This window comes from Ranitomeya imitator, chromosome 2, assembly GCF_032444005.1.
Source record: "Ranitomeya imitator isolate aRanImi1 chromosome 2, aRanImi1.pri, whole genome shotgun sequence".
NCBI classification, from domain to species: Eukaryota; Metazoa; Chordata; class Amphibia; order Anura; family Dendrobatidae; genus Ranitomeya; species Ranitomeya imitator.
In genome coordinates this window covers 135,867,269-135,883,956 of record NC_091283.1, presented here as the reverse complement: position 1 = coordinate 135,883,956, position 16,688 = coordinate 135,867,269, and the positions used below count along the sequence as shown (strand labels likewise).

The following is a 16,688-nucleotide window of genomic DNA, read 5'->3' as shown; positions in this document are numbered from 1 at the left end:
GGCCTGGGGGCTCTGGTGAGGGTTCGGTGACCCTTCCTCAAGGGGGGGTACTGTTGTGAATTCTGTTGTCGAACTCCCTCCTGTGGTCGTGAATGGTACTTCGGTGAGTTCTGTCCATGGACTCCCTGTGGTGGCTGTGAGTGAAGCTGCTGCTTCTGAGGTTCCTTACACAGGTGACGTGGTTTATCCTTTGGTTGGCTGCTCTATTTAACTCCACTCAGATCGTTACTCCATGCCAGCTGTCAATGTTCCTGCATTGGTTCAGTTGGATCTTGGATCTTTCTGGTGACCTGTCTTCTCCAGCAGAAGCTAAGTTCCTGATGGTTATTATTTGTTCATTGTTTTCTTGTCCAGCTGGTTATCATGATTTTGTCTTGCTAGCTGGAAGCTCTGGGATGCAGAGTGGCATCTCCGCACCGTTAGTCGGTGCGGAGGTCTTTTTGCACACTCTGCGTGGTCTTTTGTAGTTTTTTGTGCTGACCGCAAAGATACCTTTCCTATCCTCTGTCTGTTTAGTAAGTCTGGCCTCCCTTTGCTGAAACCTGTTTCATTTCTGCGTTTGTGACTTTCATCTTTACTCACAGTCAGTATATGTGGGGGGCTGCCTTTTCCTTTGGGGAATTTCTCTGAGGCAAGGTAGGCTTAATTTTCTATCTCTAGGGCTAGCTAGCTCTTAGGCTGTGAAGAGGCGTCTAGGGAGAGTCAGGAACGCTCCACGGCTATTTCTAGTTGTGGTGATAGGATTAAGGCCTGCGGTCAGCAGAGCTCCCACATCCCAGAGCTTGTCCTGTGTGAGTTTAACTATCAGGTCGTGCCGGGTGCTCCTAACCACCAGGTCCATAACATATTACCTCATGAAGGGACACTGGTCAGAATTGTGAAAAACACCCAGGTCATTAAGGTCAAAATAGGCTGGGTCATGAAGGGGTTAAAATTATGCGGGAACCCACTAAAAAATTTTTTAAATTTCTTTGAAAAATAAACAGATATTGCATTTCACGCAGATTTCTGACAGTTGCTGGTTTTTTTTTTTTTTTTTTTACAGCAAATGTAGGTTAATTATGTTAATGCTCCGACATAGGCTGGTGTCTTTATTTAATATTAACAAGGGTATCTGGCTGAAGAGGTTGAACAAGGAACTGACATCACAATTCTTTTTTTTTTCTTAAATAATATCTATCTTTAGCTCTATGGATTTACAAAACCGCATAAAAACCGCGTGGAATTTCCACTGCGGTTTCTGCGTTTCTTGGCAGAAAACGCAGTGGAAATTCCGTGCGTATTTTTGATACGGTTTTCCATGCGTTTTTGTAAGTCCATAGAGCTAAATAAAAAAAAAAAAAAAAAAAAAAAAAAAAAATATATATATATATATACTGATGGAGGAAGATGCTGCGGCACCGAAGACCAGCTGTACGGGGGAAGGAGCCGGACGCCGGGAGCAGGTAACTATGTAATATTCACCTGTCCGCGTTCCACACGCTGGGCACCGCTCCATCTTCCCGTCGTCTATCTGCACTGACTGTGCAGGTCAGAGGGCGTGATGACGCATATAGTGTGCGCGGCGCCCTCTGCCTGATCAGTCAGAGCAGAGAGACGCCGGGACTGGACGCTGAAGAGCTGCAAGCAAGAGAGGTGAGTATGGCTTTTTTTTTAATTTTTATTGCAGCAGCAGCAGCAATGGCACAGATATATGTGGAGCATCTATGGGGAAATATGAACGGTGCAGAGCACTATATGGCACAGCTATGGGGAAATATGAATGGTGCAGAGCACTATATGGCAGAGCTATGGGGCAATATGAACGGTGCAGAGCACTATATGGCAGAGCTATGGGGCAATATGAACGGTGCAGAGCACTATATGGCAGAGCTATGGGGAAATATGAACGGTGCAGAGCACTATATGGCACAGCTATGGGGAAATATGAACGGTGCAGAGCACTATATGGCACAGCTATGGGGCAAGAATGATCTATTTTTATTTTTGAAATTCACCGGTAAATGCTGCATTTCCACCCTAGGCTTATACTCGAGTCAATAAGTTTTCCCAGTTTTTTGTGGCAAAATTAGGGGGGTCGGCTTATACTCGGGTCGGCTTATACTCGAGTATATACGATATATATATATATATATATATATATATATATATATATATATACACACACACACACACACACACACACACACACACACACACACACACACACACACACACACACACACACACTAGATTGTGGCCCGATTCTAACGCTTCGGGTAATCTAGAATATGCATGTCCCCGTAGTATATGGACAATGGTGATTCCAGAATTTGCGGCAAACTGTGCCTGTCGCTGATTGGTCGAGGCAACCTTTATGACATCATCGTCGCCATGGCAACCATTATGACATCTATGTCGATACTGGGATTTCTACGTCCTTTATGACATCATCGTCGCTGTGCCCGTTGCTGATTGGTCGAGGCCTGGCGGCCTCGACCAATCAGAGACGCGGGATGTCTACGTCCTTTATGACATCGTCGCTGTTTGGTCGAGGCCTGGCGGCCTCGACCAATCAGAGACGCGGGATTTCCAAGACAGACAGACAGAAAAACCCTTAGACAATTATACATATACTAGATTGTGGCCCGATTCTAACGCATCGGGTATTCTAGAATATGCATGTCCCCGTAGTATATGGACAATGATGATTCCAAAATTCGCGGCAGACTGTGCCCGTCGCTGATTGGTCGAGGCAACCTTTATGACATCATCGTCACCATGGCAACCATTATGACATCTACGTCGATACTGTGCCCATCGCTGAATCAGAAACATGGGATTTCTACGTCCTTTATGACATCATCGTCGCTGTGCCCGTTGCTGATTGGTCGAGGCCTGGCGGCCTCGACCAATCAGAGACGCGGGATTTCCAGGACAGACAGACAGACGGAAAAACCCTTAGACAATTATATATATAGATATAGATACTCTTCAGCAAGATACCCTCATTAATATTAAAGAAAGACACACACGCACACGCACACGCACACACACACACCAGACTATGTAGGAGCATTAACATAATTAACCTACATATGCTGTAACAAAACAGCAACTGACTAGTTTACAGGGGAACCCCAGAAAAAAATTGAGTCCCCCTATAAAATTGAACCAGCAAAGGCTAGGCAGACATCTGTGGGCTGATATTAATAGCCTGGGAAGGGGCCATGTATATTGGCACCCCCAGGCTAAAAACATCAGCTCTCAGCAACCCCAGAAATGGCGCATCGTATAGATGCGCCAAATCTGGTGCTTAGCCTAGCTCTTCCCACTTGCCCTGTAGCGGTGGCAAGTGGGTAATGATTGAGGGGGTTGTCACTTTTGTACTGTCAGGTGACATTAATCCCACAGGTTAGTAATAGAGAGGCGTCTATAAGACACCTCTCCATTATTAAGCCTATAGTTATATGGTAAATGAACACACAGCCAGAATAAAGTCCTTTTATTTGAAATAATCAGACTCCTTTATTGAATCTTAATTTACCATACTTGCTGAACGCCTAATCCCCCGATGTCCTCGACTCCTGCAAAAAAATAATAAACCAACATATACTCCCTGTCTGCCGTATTCCGGTGAACTCTCACGGCAGCTCAGTGACTCACCACGGGAGTGATTACCTCCTGTCAGTGTATCGCCAGTGGCCGGGTGAGATTGACTTGGGACACTCGGGATTAAATGGACTATGGCGAACAGATGAGTATATGTTGGTATATTACTTTTTATTGCTTGTCGGAGACACGGGCATCGGGGATTAGGTGATCCGTGAATATGTATGTAAATGGTTTGATTTACAGTTGAACACAGGCTGATGAGACTATTCTCCCATCATAGGCTCCTGCTGTCGCTGTTATGAGACAAAAGACATAGCCGGATGGAAGTAGTAGTCCCATCAGACAACGCCTGAGTACACACACACGCACACACATTCTCCGCCCACACACACACACGCGCACATATTCTCCGCTCACACACTCTTCCTCCTTCTGACATTTCCCTTTAACAAATCACAGCGTTTTTGGCAGCAAATACACAAAGTTGGCAAACCTTTTTACACCTACATTTTTGCCGATTTGCCTGACTCAATGGGTGCAGAAACGCTGCAGATCCACAAAAAGAATTGACATGCTGCGGAAAATAAAACGCTACAACTAAGGATGGAAATTTGTTGAATATATGCACAACACTTTAGGAATATCATTGACTAGCATTGCTTAAGTAATCCATTGTGTTTTTGCAGAATTTCCGCATGGAAAATACGGTGTGGAAATGCTACAAATCCGCATCGTGTGCACATAGTCTAACAGTTATTTCGGAATATTATTATTATTGACTGTAGTCATTTTTTTTTTGTATTGGATCTTTCAATAGACATTTCTCAACTTTTGCATTCTATTCTAGCTTTGGCTTCTACAAGCTGAATCAAGCTAGATACAAGTGCTTAGAATATCATCAAAAAGTTAATTTATTTAAGTTCTTCAATACAAAAAGTGAAACTCATATTATATAGAGTCCTTACAGAGTGATCTATTTCAAGTGTTTATTTCTGTTAATGTTGATGATTATGGCTTACAGCCAATGAAAACCCAAAAGTCATTATCTCAGTAAATTAGAATAACAAGAAACACCTGCACGGGCTTCCTAAGCACTTAAAAAGGTCCCTTTGTCTGTTTCGGTAGGCTCCACAGTCATGGGGAAGACTGCTTGCTTGACAGATGTCCAGAAGGCAGTCATTGACACACTCCACAAGGAGGGTAAGCCACAAAAGGTCATTGCTAAAGAAGCTGGCTGTTCAGAGTGCTGTATCCAAGCATAATAATGGAAAGTTGCGTGGAAGGAAAAAGTGTGGTAGAAAAAGGTGCACAAGCAACCGGGATTACAGCAGCCTTGAAAGGATTAAGAAAAGGCCATTCAAAAATTGGGGTGATTCACAAGGAGTAAGGTGTGCTTCTGGAGTCATTGCTTCAAGAGCCAACACACACAGACGTATCCAGGACATGGGCTACAAGTGTCGCATTCCTTGTGTCAAGCCACTCATGACCAATAGACAACACCAGAAGCGTCTTACCTGGGCCAAGGAGATAAAGAACTGAACTGTTGCTCAGTGGTCCAAGGTGTTGTTTTCAGGTGAAAGTAAATATTGTATTTCATTTGGAAATCAAGGTCCCAGAGTCTTGAAGAAGAGTGGAGAGGCCACAATCCAAGCTGCTGGAGGTCTAGTGTGAAGTTTCCACAATCAGTGATGGTTTGGGGAGCCATGTCATCTGCTGGTGTAGGTCTACTGTGTTTTATCAAGATCAAAGTCTTCGCAGCTGTCTACCAGGAAATTTTAGAGAACTTCTTGCTTGCGTCTGCTGACAAGCTTTTTGGAGATGGAAATTTCATTCTCCAGCAGGACTTGGCACCTGTCCACACTGTTGCCAAAAGTACCAATACCTGGTTTAAAAACCACAGTATCACTGTGCTTGATTGGCCAGCAAACTCGTCTGACCTTAATGCAGCGCCCCAGAGATCTGGTCGTTGCAGTATGACACTCTGCCACTAAGGGGAGTGATGGTACGTCTGATGGCACTGAAGGAATTCTACTGACCAGGTATCACCAAGCACACATTACACTTCACACTCCGGCCACTAGGGGGAGAAAAAGGCTTTATTTATTGGGCCACTCCTCACACTGGTAAAACTAGGGGTTGGATAGGAAGTTAGTCAGAAGCTGACTGGGTTGGATTCAGGCAACATCCCGTGGCAGGGGGTGTTGCAGGTAGAAGACACAGGGGGGTCCCTGTCAGGCGTGGGAACCTGGCAGGTGCCTAGCGAACAGAGCAGAACGTAACGGAACCGCGCCTGGACACCCCGCGGCGGTATCTTAAGAGAGAGACACGAAGGGATGGATATTGTGGAACATTGAGAAACGAGATCAAGCACAAAGGAGAACCAGTAGGAGTCGTGCCGTGAGACCGAGGCAACATCCTACTGAGGCGCGTAGCCGGTGGCCGGAACACCGCGGGAGTAACTGACTCTAGGCCTTACTTTGAACTCCGCAGGACAGTTAATTATAGGTTGGCTGTCTACCTTAAATTTCCTACGAAGACATAGGGGGCAACGCGTGGAGAGGGGCGTCTCTAGGGTCCCGGAAGAGTTCCGAGCCTTCCCGTCATACGGGTGCGTCCTAGCCATAACATACCTGGGGGACGAGAAACTAGTAACATCTGGAACAAGCGAGAGAGAATTAGAAAGAATACACAACCAGCTAAGATAGTATAAGGATATAATCAATTAAACAACCAAAAAAACACAATAACCAAAAAAACACAATATCCTAAAAAATGTTTTATTAATTATATTTAAAAATCTCATAAATACTTAAATGTATGACTACCAACATCAAAGAACACCTGAGTCCGAGTGGGGTAGGAAAAATTCAGCAGGCAATAGTAGCCAATGTATTCTTGACACAGTCCCTGTAAGTGGCCCTATAGTAGCTCACGCCTACCTAACAGCAGAGGTTGGCACCCTAAAATTCGATGTGGCGCCCCCACTCCACGTAGACTGTCCCTTCTTGCCCTACTAGGCCCTACCAACTACCCACACCCAGACCCCAACATCATACACACAAATTGACCTAGGTCACACTAACAAGTGAAAAAAGTGTAAAAAAGTGAAAAAAACAGTGTAACAAAAACGACTAAACATAACAGCAAGATAGTGCTGCGTAAATGTCCACAAGAATGCATGTACCCCACGGGTTATATCCAAAATGATCTAAATATCAATCAGTGGATAGTTACTTTGTATAGTCTATAGCGTAAGTTGTAATTTTAGAAAAAACTATAAAGGTAATGATCAAAAAATGACCCAAGGGTACAATAGAGCACAGATGTCCTATGCTCAAAAAAAACTAAGAGGTCATAAAACAGATGCCTCCAATGTAAATACTTGTCACTGTCTTCAGTTAATACGTAATGACCTGAAGGTCACCAAGGCAGGCCTATACACAGGACTTATAAAAAATAAACACAATAATAGAAAAAAATGAAAAAAAATCAGCAAAATGAAAAAAGTTTGTCCCTGTTGGATACCTAGTGCAGTGTATCTCAAATCCAAAATAGCAGATGTAAGGGCTCACTCAATGGGTGGTCATCTGTACACACCCTCACGGTTATATATGGAGAGCTTCAGATATATCAAGTAAAAAACAAACAGAATGATCTGTGTCCAGGTCCAGAGAAATGTTTTCCCACCGGTGTGTCCATTTCATTCCTGATTGTGTGTCTGTGTAGATTCATCCTAGTTTGTAGTCGTTGCATAGTTTCCCCAATATAATACTTCCAGAGCACCTCATACATTGTATCATGTACACCACGCTGGAGGATGTACAAGAAAAGGAACCCATGACCTTATAGTCCTGATTTGTGTTTGGTACACAGACTATATTTGTCGGTAATATGTGGGTACAAGTTTTGCATTTTTTATTGTTACAGGGGAATGTGCCAGTCATTGTTCTACTGGGGCCACTAAGCAGAAAATAAATTATTGAAAAAACAAACTAAGGCCGGCGTCACACTCAGCGTATGAAAATACGGTCCGTTTTTTACGTCCGTAATACACAGAAATGTTCCCAAAATAGTGATCCGTATGTCCTCCATAGCCAGGGTGTGTCAGCGTATTTTGCGCATGTCATCCTCCGTATGTAATCCGTATGGCATCCGTACTGCGAGATTTTCTCGCAGGTTTGCAAAACGGACATACAATGGATCCATGGTCTCAAATATTCGTTAAAACATATATTATATATATATATTATGTCAGTGAGACGCATATATGTATATATTAATATTTCATACAGCGCTAGATAGCAGAAAAGCCAGTAATTCAATTGCCGGATTTTCCTATCTCCTTCTCAAACCCGACATGATATGAGACATGGCTTACATACAGTAAACCAAATCATATCACTTCTTTTATTACATATTCCTCATTAGTCATGTAAGAAGTGTCTTGGTGTAACATTTGGTGTGTCTAGCTATTAAATTAAAGGGTTAAATCCCAGAAAAAATTGGTGTGGGCTCCCGCGCAATTTTCCATCATTTTGCACCCAGGAGCTCTGCTAATGCAGCTGTGCTCGTGGCTGTAAAAATCCAAGGAATTAATGGAATGCAGGGGAATGTACTGTAGTTACCTGGAGTTGCGGTGATGCGCCCTCTGCTGGATGTCCTCATATGAACTCGAGCCTGGGAACTTTTCAGAATATTTTCCCACGCTCGAGTTCATATGAGTTCATCCAGCAGAGGGCGCATCACCGCAACTCCAGGTAACTACAGGTTAAAAGGCGTATCGGAGGTCGTTAAGGGGTTAAACTTCCATGTAAGACTTTTTGGGCGCAAAAGAAAACATTTCAGAAGTGCAACAAAATCACGAATCTGGCACAAAAAAAACTATATAAAAGAAACAAAGTAAAAAAAAAAAAGTTGCAAAATTAAAGAAATGAGCCGAAGCATATATTGGTCAACATGTAATGTGCAAGATCTCGTTCACACTGTGGCCATTTCACAGACAAAACCCAAAAAATAAACAAAATGAGCATATACCCTATAGTAAGTAATGAGCATATACCCTATAGTAAGTAAATAGAAATAGCACATGTAAATAACAAAGGGTACTTGGTCAACACTATTTTGATTAAAAAAAAAAAAAGCGTAAAAGCCATCTTACTGCGACAAGGTGTACCCCAATTGGGACAGTACTATACGATCTCTAGTATTAAAACCTTAACTTGTGTCAGCCGACCTCAATGTAAATAAGGACAGAGCGCACAGGGTCCTGACTGTTCATCTACCTGTCATGTGAAGTTACCGTATGTACTCGAGTATAAGCCGGCCAGAGTGTAAGCCAACCCCCTAATTTTGACACAAAAAACTGGGAAAACTTAATGACTCGAGTATAAGCCTAGGGGGGGAAATGCAGAAGCTACCGGTAAATGTCAAAAGTAAAAATAGATACCAATAAAAGTAAAATTAATTGAGACATCAGTAGGTTAAGCATTTTTGAATATCCATATTGAATCAGGAGCCAGATATAATGCTCCATATAGTTTATGATGGCCCCATAAGATGCTCCATATTCAAAATATGCCCCATATAATCCTGCATAAAGGTTAATAATGGCCCCATAAGATGCTCCATAGACACATTTGCCCCATACAGTGTTGCACAAACGTTATGGCCCCATACAGTGCTGCACAAACGTTATGGCCCCGTACAGTGCTGCACAAACGTTATGGACCCATAGATGCTCCATACAAACACTTGCCCCATATAGTGCTGCACAAACGTTATGGCCCCATATAGTGCTGCACAAATGTTATGGCCCCATACAGTGCTGCACAAACGTCATGGCTCCATACAGTGCTGCACAAACGTTATGGACCCATACAGTGCTGCACAAACGTTATGGCCCCATACAGTGCTGCACAAACGTTATGGCCCCATAGATGCTCCATACAAACACTTGTCCCATATAGTGCTGCACAAACGTTATGGCCCCATATAGTGCTGCACAAACGTTATGGCCCCATACAGTGCTGCACAAACGTTATGGCCCCATACAGTGCTGCACAAACGTTATGGCCCCATACAGTGCTGCACAAACGTTATGGCCCCATACAGTGCTGCACAAACGTTATGGCCCCATACAGTGCTGCACAAATGTTATGGCCCCATACAGTGCTGCACAAACGTTATGGCCCCATACAGTGCTGCACAAACGTTATGGCCCCATACAGTGCTGCACAAACGTTATGGCCCCATACAGTGCTGCACAAACGTTATGGCCCCATACAGTGCTGCACAAACGTTATGGCCCCATACAGTGCTGCACAAACGTTATGGCCCCATACAGTGCTGCACAAACGTTATGGCCCCATACAGTGCTGCACAAACGTTATGGCCCCATACAGTGCTGCACAAACGTTATGGCCCCATACAGTGCTGCACAAACGTTATGGCCCCATACAGTGCTGCACAAACGTTATGGCCCCATACAGTGCTGCACAAACGTTATGGCCCCATACAGTGCTGCACAAACGTTATGGCCCCATACAGTGCTGCACAAACGTTATGGCCCCATAGATGCTCCATACAAACACATGCCCCATATAGTGCTGCACAAACGTTATGGCCCCATATAGTGCTGCACAAACGTTATGGCCCCATAGATGCTCCATACAAACACATGCCCCATATAGTGCTGCACAAACGTTATGGCCCCATACAGTGTTGCACAAACGTTATGGCCCCATAGATGCTCCATACAAACACATGCCCCATATAGTGCTGCACAAACGTTATGGCCCCATATAGTGCTGCACAAACGTTATGGCCCCATACAATGCTGCACAAACGTTATGGACCCATACAGTGCTGCACAAACGTTATGGACCCATAGATGCTCCATACAAACACTTGCCCCATATAGTGCTGCACAAACGTTGTGGCCCCATATAGTGCTGCACAAACGTTATGGCCCCATAGATGCTCCATACAAACACATGCCCCATATAGTGCTGCACAAACGTTATGGCCCCATATAGTGCTGCACAAACGTTATGGCCCCATAGATGCTCCATACAGACACTTGCCCCATTTGCTGTTGCTGCGATAAAAAAATTAAATCACATACTCGACTCTCCGTCGCTCAGGCCCCTGGCACTTTCAATAGTTACCTGCTCTTTGTTCCGGCCGCCACTCCATCTTCAGCGTCTTCAGCACTAACGTTCAGACAGAGGGCGCGTACTAACCACGTCACCGCGCCCTCCACTGCTGAAGATGGAGCGGCGCCCTGAACGGGGAGCAGGTGAATATCGCGCAGCGCTCCTCCTCCCCGTTATACTCACCTGCTCCTGGTGCTGTGCAGTCCCGGCTTCCCCGACGCCGCAGCTTCATCCTGTACTGAGCGGTCACCGTTATCGCTCATTACAGTAATTAACATGTGGCTCCACCTCTATGGGAGGTGGAGCCGCATATTCATTACTGTAATGAGCAGTACCATGTGACCGCTCAGTACAGGAAGAAGCTGCCAGGAGTAGGTGAGTATCATTAGACAGCCCCCGCTCCCCCTCCCCTGGGTATGACTCGAGTATATGCCAAGAGGGGGATTTTCAGCCCAAAAAAGTGGGCTGAACATCTCGGCTTATACTCGAGTATATATGGTATATAGATGAAATGCCTAATTCTAGAAGGGGAGCCACACCTCTGTACAAAGCACAAGAAACTACAGCAACACCAAGGAAATAAGCCGACGCATAAGTTGGTATACGTGCATTGTGTAAGAGCACGTGCACAGTGGCCATTCCACTGGCAAAACTCAAGAAAAAAACCAAAATGAGGATGTACCCCATAGTAAGTAAATAGTAATAGTACATTTAATTACATAGAGTGTTTGGGTAACACAGTTTTGAGCATTTACACTTTTTTGATCAAAATAGTGTTAACTAAGTACTGTTATTACATGTACTATTACTATAGGGTACATGCTCATTGAGTTTTAGATAGATTTCCCTGCTGTGCCTGCAGTGAGACTGAGATTAGGCTGATGTTCCAGATGGCTGCAGCCATTGGACCGCTACCAGTCAAAGTGATTTCGGCTGCATTTTGAAAATCCTGCCAATCTTGGTTTCGGCTGCGCAGGTACCCAGACTCTGCAGTGTTTCTAGAGATGTAGCTGGGGGAAGGGAACACAACAGCTGAATTTGCCCCAGATGCTGGATGTTAGAGGGGCCAACAAGGTGTTTTGCCTAAGTCAGCTTGGTTTTTATACAGTATTAAGTCTGTTCTAAATAGGTTCCATATATACTGCTCATAAAATTTAAAGAACCACTCTGTTTTGTTTTGTTTTTTTGCACATAAAATGCATATGCCCCATAAATATTCTCGCCTGTCTAATTTTTCATATAACCTCAGATACGTCTATATATTTTATTATATTATATTATTGTATTATAGGACATAAAAATTTTGTAGTAATGAATCACCGCGCTATACTGGGATAATAAGAAAATAAGTAACTGAATACTCACTCAGTGTTTGATGTGGAGCGTATTGTAGATCATGCTCATGAAATAATAACAATACAAATCAAGTAAAAATAATGATAAAGAAGTGTGGTTGTATGATGACGATGTACTAACTTTGAAATTACAGTACTTACTGGTTAGTTTGAGTGTCCGTAAGAAATCCCCTAAGAAAAATAAGTGCAAATAATATCAGAGGGGCAGGAATCAGAACACTTCCTGACAGTGCGCTTTCAATAGTAAGGTTGTGCTTGAAGGAATAGCAGAAGGATTAATGGGTATAATACCCGAATTAGTTTATATATGTTGGACCATAAATGACATACACTTAGTGCGGTGTAGGCAGAGGCAGCGTGTTTAGGTTTTAAGTGATGACAGTCCAATTGATAGAGACACCGGTATTAACCACTAAATAGATGATAGCGGTGATCAAAATAGATTTCTCTTAAAGCTGGATATTGCGTGTCGTGCGCTTACTTGTGCAGCCGGATGCTTGGATGGGCAGGCTGGATACTGTTGCTGAGCGGTGGAGATGCTGGCAGTCAGCGCGTGGAGGATGCCGGGTGATGTGATCTGCAGTCTGACAGTATAGGTGCACATGTGTAGATATGGCAGTCTGATGACTTCCTCTAAACCAGGGCTGTGGAGTCTGAGCCCATTTTGGTGGAGTTGGAGTATATAATAAATTGCGTACAGTAGTTCAATGCAGTTTTTGGGGAATATTTTTTTTCATAAGAATTTAGGAAAGTTATGAAATGTCCTGTAAATGTCTGTCCTATTCCTGATCTAAGGTTTAGACTTTTAGCTGAGATGAATCTGTGATGCAGTTTATGTTCATAAGTAGTGAGGCTCCTCCTCTACAGATAAGGGGAAAAATAACAAACACACAGGGAATGAAAGCCTTTATCTCATAACTTCTGGAGTGAACAGGAAAGCAGGATTAAAGAAGGTAAGTACTTCCTAAAGCATATCTAAACTTTCAATAAACTGTGCATAAATCAATAGTCCAGTATATGTTGTCTCTGTATGCTTGATGTTTTAGTTTGTTTTTCCTCTTAGCACGTGTTTGGAGAAATTAGCTTCCCTGATGACTTAGGCTAGGGTCACATTGCGTTAGTGCAATCCGTTTAGCGCTAGCGGATTGCGCTAACGCAATGTTTTTAAAGGGTCGCGTTTCGGGGTCGCGTTAACGTCCCCGCTCTCACAGATCCCCGATCTGCGAGAGCGGGGAACGGACCTCGGGCGCGCCGCGGACGCTGCAAGCAGCGTCCGAGGCGCGCTACAAAAGACCGGCACGTCGCTAGTGCGTGCCGAAAATGACACGCGCTAGCAATGCGCTGGTACATTGCGGGCAATGGGAGCGCTAACGGACGCGTTGCATGGCGTTAATTTCGCCATGCAACGCTGTCCGTTAGCGCTCTGACCAAAACGCAATGTGACCCCAGCCTTATATACACTATACATAGAATATAAGGGGAAAAACTGTTTTCTAACATCTCAAATTCAGAAATACAGTAACAGGATCGATGAGGACATATATATTTGTGTGTGTTCTGCAATATGATTCAGGACAAACATGCTCCCTCCTTCCTCCCCTCTTCATAGACTGTGAAGAAATATGATGTGAAGCATTTAGAGAGCTGTACCCTGAGACAAGCCTGACATTGAAAGTGCAGAATAAAGCTATCTAACATATGTTACAAACTTTGTACTTATCATCTTTCCTATTGATTTATGCAGATTGTTTAAATTATATCCTAAATTATACAGTGCATGATTCCCTATTCTTGCAAGAATTGCAGTATACCTTGTTTTTTTTTTTACAGGACAAAAATATTTTGAAAGCGTATTTGCATATTTATAAAATGTCTAAGAAGCATCTTATGAAGTCAGCTGTATTTGAGCATTTTACAGTGACTCAAGATAAAAAAATTTTTGTGTGTCAGTGTATGTGACTCAGATGAAAACAAATGCTGTGATGCCAAAATCAGTGCATACTCAGGCAGTGATAAAAATGCTCCTTCAAGAGCTTCCAATCTAAGAAGACATTTACAATGCTACCACCCATAAATTTACAAAGCTGTGATTGAAAAAGATCACAGCAGCACCAAGAAACCAGAGACCAGCACTTCTCGCCAGGCAAATGAGACGGTAAGAGTGTCTCAAACATCAGTTACAAGATATTTTCTAAATTACTGCAACAATGACAGAAGATGTGTTTGAAAGACAGCTGCTTGTTGTGAAGGACTGTGGACTATTATCATTATTTGCATGACCAGCTTTTACAGCTCTTAATGGAAAAATGGCCCACAAACTTGGTGTTTCTCTTGAAAGCGAAAGTATTATAAAATTAGTGATTGCGGAAGCTCCTAACCAAAAGGAAGATTTTAAAAAGAATCTCGAGATGCTTTGTGTTGTGAATTCCGCTCTTGGGCTCCCTCCGGTGGTTGTAAGTGGCACTTTTGTGAGTTCTGCTCTTGGGCTCCCTCCGGTGGTTTTAAGTGGAATGGCTGCTCCTTGGATTTAGCAGTCAGCAGCTGCTTCCACTGATTGTCTATTCTGCTCGGCTATTTAGCCTGGCTCTTTCCTTCAGCTTGTGCCACTTGTCAATGGTTCCTGGTTGGATTCACATCTCTTTGGATTTCCCTGTTATCCTGACCAGTTCAGCAAAGTTAAGTCCTCGCTTGCTCTTTTCTGTCCACAGGTTGTGGACTTATCCGTTCTGTGCTTTCTATGTTTGTCCAGCTTGTCAGTATGAATTAATTCAGTGTAGCTGGAAGCTCTGGGAAGCAGATTTACCCTCCACACCTTTAGTCAGGTGTGGAGATTTTTGTAAACTCTGTGTGGATTTTTTGTAGTGTTTTATACTGACCGCACAGTATTCCATCCTGTCCTATCTATCTAGCTAGACTGGCCTCCTGTGCTCATCCTGGTTTCATTCTGTTTGTCTTTTCCCTCTCAACTCAGTCATTACTTGTGGGGGGCTATCTATCCTTTGGGGATTTTCTCTGAGGCAAGATAGTTTTCCTGTTTCTATCTTTAGGGGTAGTTAGATCTTAGGCTGTGACGAGGTGCCTAGGGAGTGTCAGGAGCATCCCACGGCTACTTCTAGTGTTGTGTTGAGCTTAGGGACTGCGGTCAGTACAGGTACCACTTCCTTCAGAGCTCGTCCCATGTTGCTCCTAAACCACCAGATCATAATAGCTTTGTATTTCTTAAAATGGATGCCTGCACACGTCACAGAGTGAACTATTTTGCAGCAATGTTTGATATGTTTGTGACAACAAAAAAATAGTTACTAAGACTGGCAGTAAAAGATACTAAAGCTCTTCACAGCAGCCAGTTTCTCCACATCTTAGTGGAAAAAGTTCTGCAAGATTATGAACTAAAAAAAACAGGATCTTGCTAGCGTAACTGATAATGCTGCAAACATAAGTACAATTAAACTGATGAATGAGAATAATGAAGGTGAACAGCAGCTAGAAGAACATTTCACATTCAGTATGTTGGAGATGGAAGGCCTCAGTCCTGTTCCCATAATGGAGGAACAAACAGATATTACTACAGAAGAACAGCAAAATGATTCTTTACAATTAGATGATCTTATTGAAGCTGCTTCACACCTCTTTCCTATTCCTCACATGTGCTGTGTTGTGCACGGCTGCAGCTGGCAATAACAGGGAGTCTGCGAGAAGGACATGCTGGAACTTTGATTAGCAAAGTGAGGAAATTGGCTATTGCTGCCAGAACCACTGAAATTGATTCCATCTTGAAGAGACATGCTGGAAAAGGGGCAATTGTGGATCAAGCCACTCGGTGGGGCAGCACCTATTTAATGATTGAGCGATTTCTTGAGCTGAAACCCTTCCTTGTAGATATGGCCAACCCTCAGGTAACACTACGTGAAGGTCAATGGACGCAGGTGGCTGAATTGAAGGAATTTCTTCATCACCCATTTACAGTGACTAAAAAGTTACAAGCTGAGGATTTAACTCCTGGCATTTTTATAAAGGAGTGGAAGAACTTGTTGTTTTGCCCATCCCAAAGAGGAGGTTTAATCGCAGATGGCATTGCTGCTTCAATGAAACAGAGAGAGACGCTGCTATTAGAAAATAACTCTTCTAGCAGCTGTTAATGTGGACCAGAGTCATCGTATATTGCTTGATGATCAACAGCTTACGAAAGGAAAAGAAGCTTTGATTGAGGTAGCAGTTAGGATGAGTTACAGAACGGCCAAGTCAAGAGGACTCGGGTCCTGCCAGTGCTGCTGCTGCCGTTCCTTCATCCTCATCAGATGAGTTTGATTTCTACAAGTATTTGAATGACATGGTGCAGGCAAAGTGTTGCTGCAGGGAAAAAGATTCCACTCCCATAGAAAACTGACCATATTTCAGCAACGTTTTTCACTTGCTCTCAAAGAAGTAGAATTGTTCAATCGTTCATCAAAACTGACTGTGCACGAGGCAATTCCATTATACCCTGAAATTGTTAGAGATATTGCCCATGTGGTTACTGCTTTGCCACCAACCCAATTTAGTGTAGAGAGGTTGTTCTCTTAAAATAATTAGGTCAGATGTGAGG

General features: G+C 43.4%; 1 protein-coding gene across 3 annotated transcripts in view; it reads left to right on the top strand.

Moving 5' to 3' along the window:
* Positions 1-16,688, top strand: part of GDPD2 (glycerophosphodiester phosphodiesterase domain containing 2) — a 97,154-nt gene that overhangs the window by 13,267 nt on the left and 67,199 nt on the right. For 2 of the 3 annotated variants that reach the window (XM_069747311.1, XM_069747310.1), the window contains one exon: positions 4,720-4,794. The exons of the other annotated variant lie outside the window; for it this stretch is intronic. The gene's annotated coding sequence lies outside the window, so the exon portion shown is untranslated. The remainder of the gene's footprint in view (positions 1-4,719; positions 4,795-16,688) is intronic. 3 annotated transcript variants of the gene reach the window in all.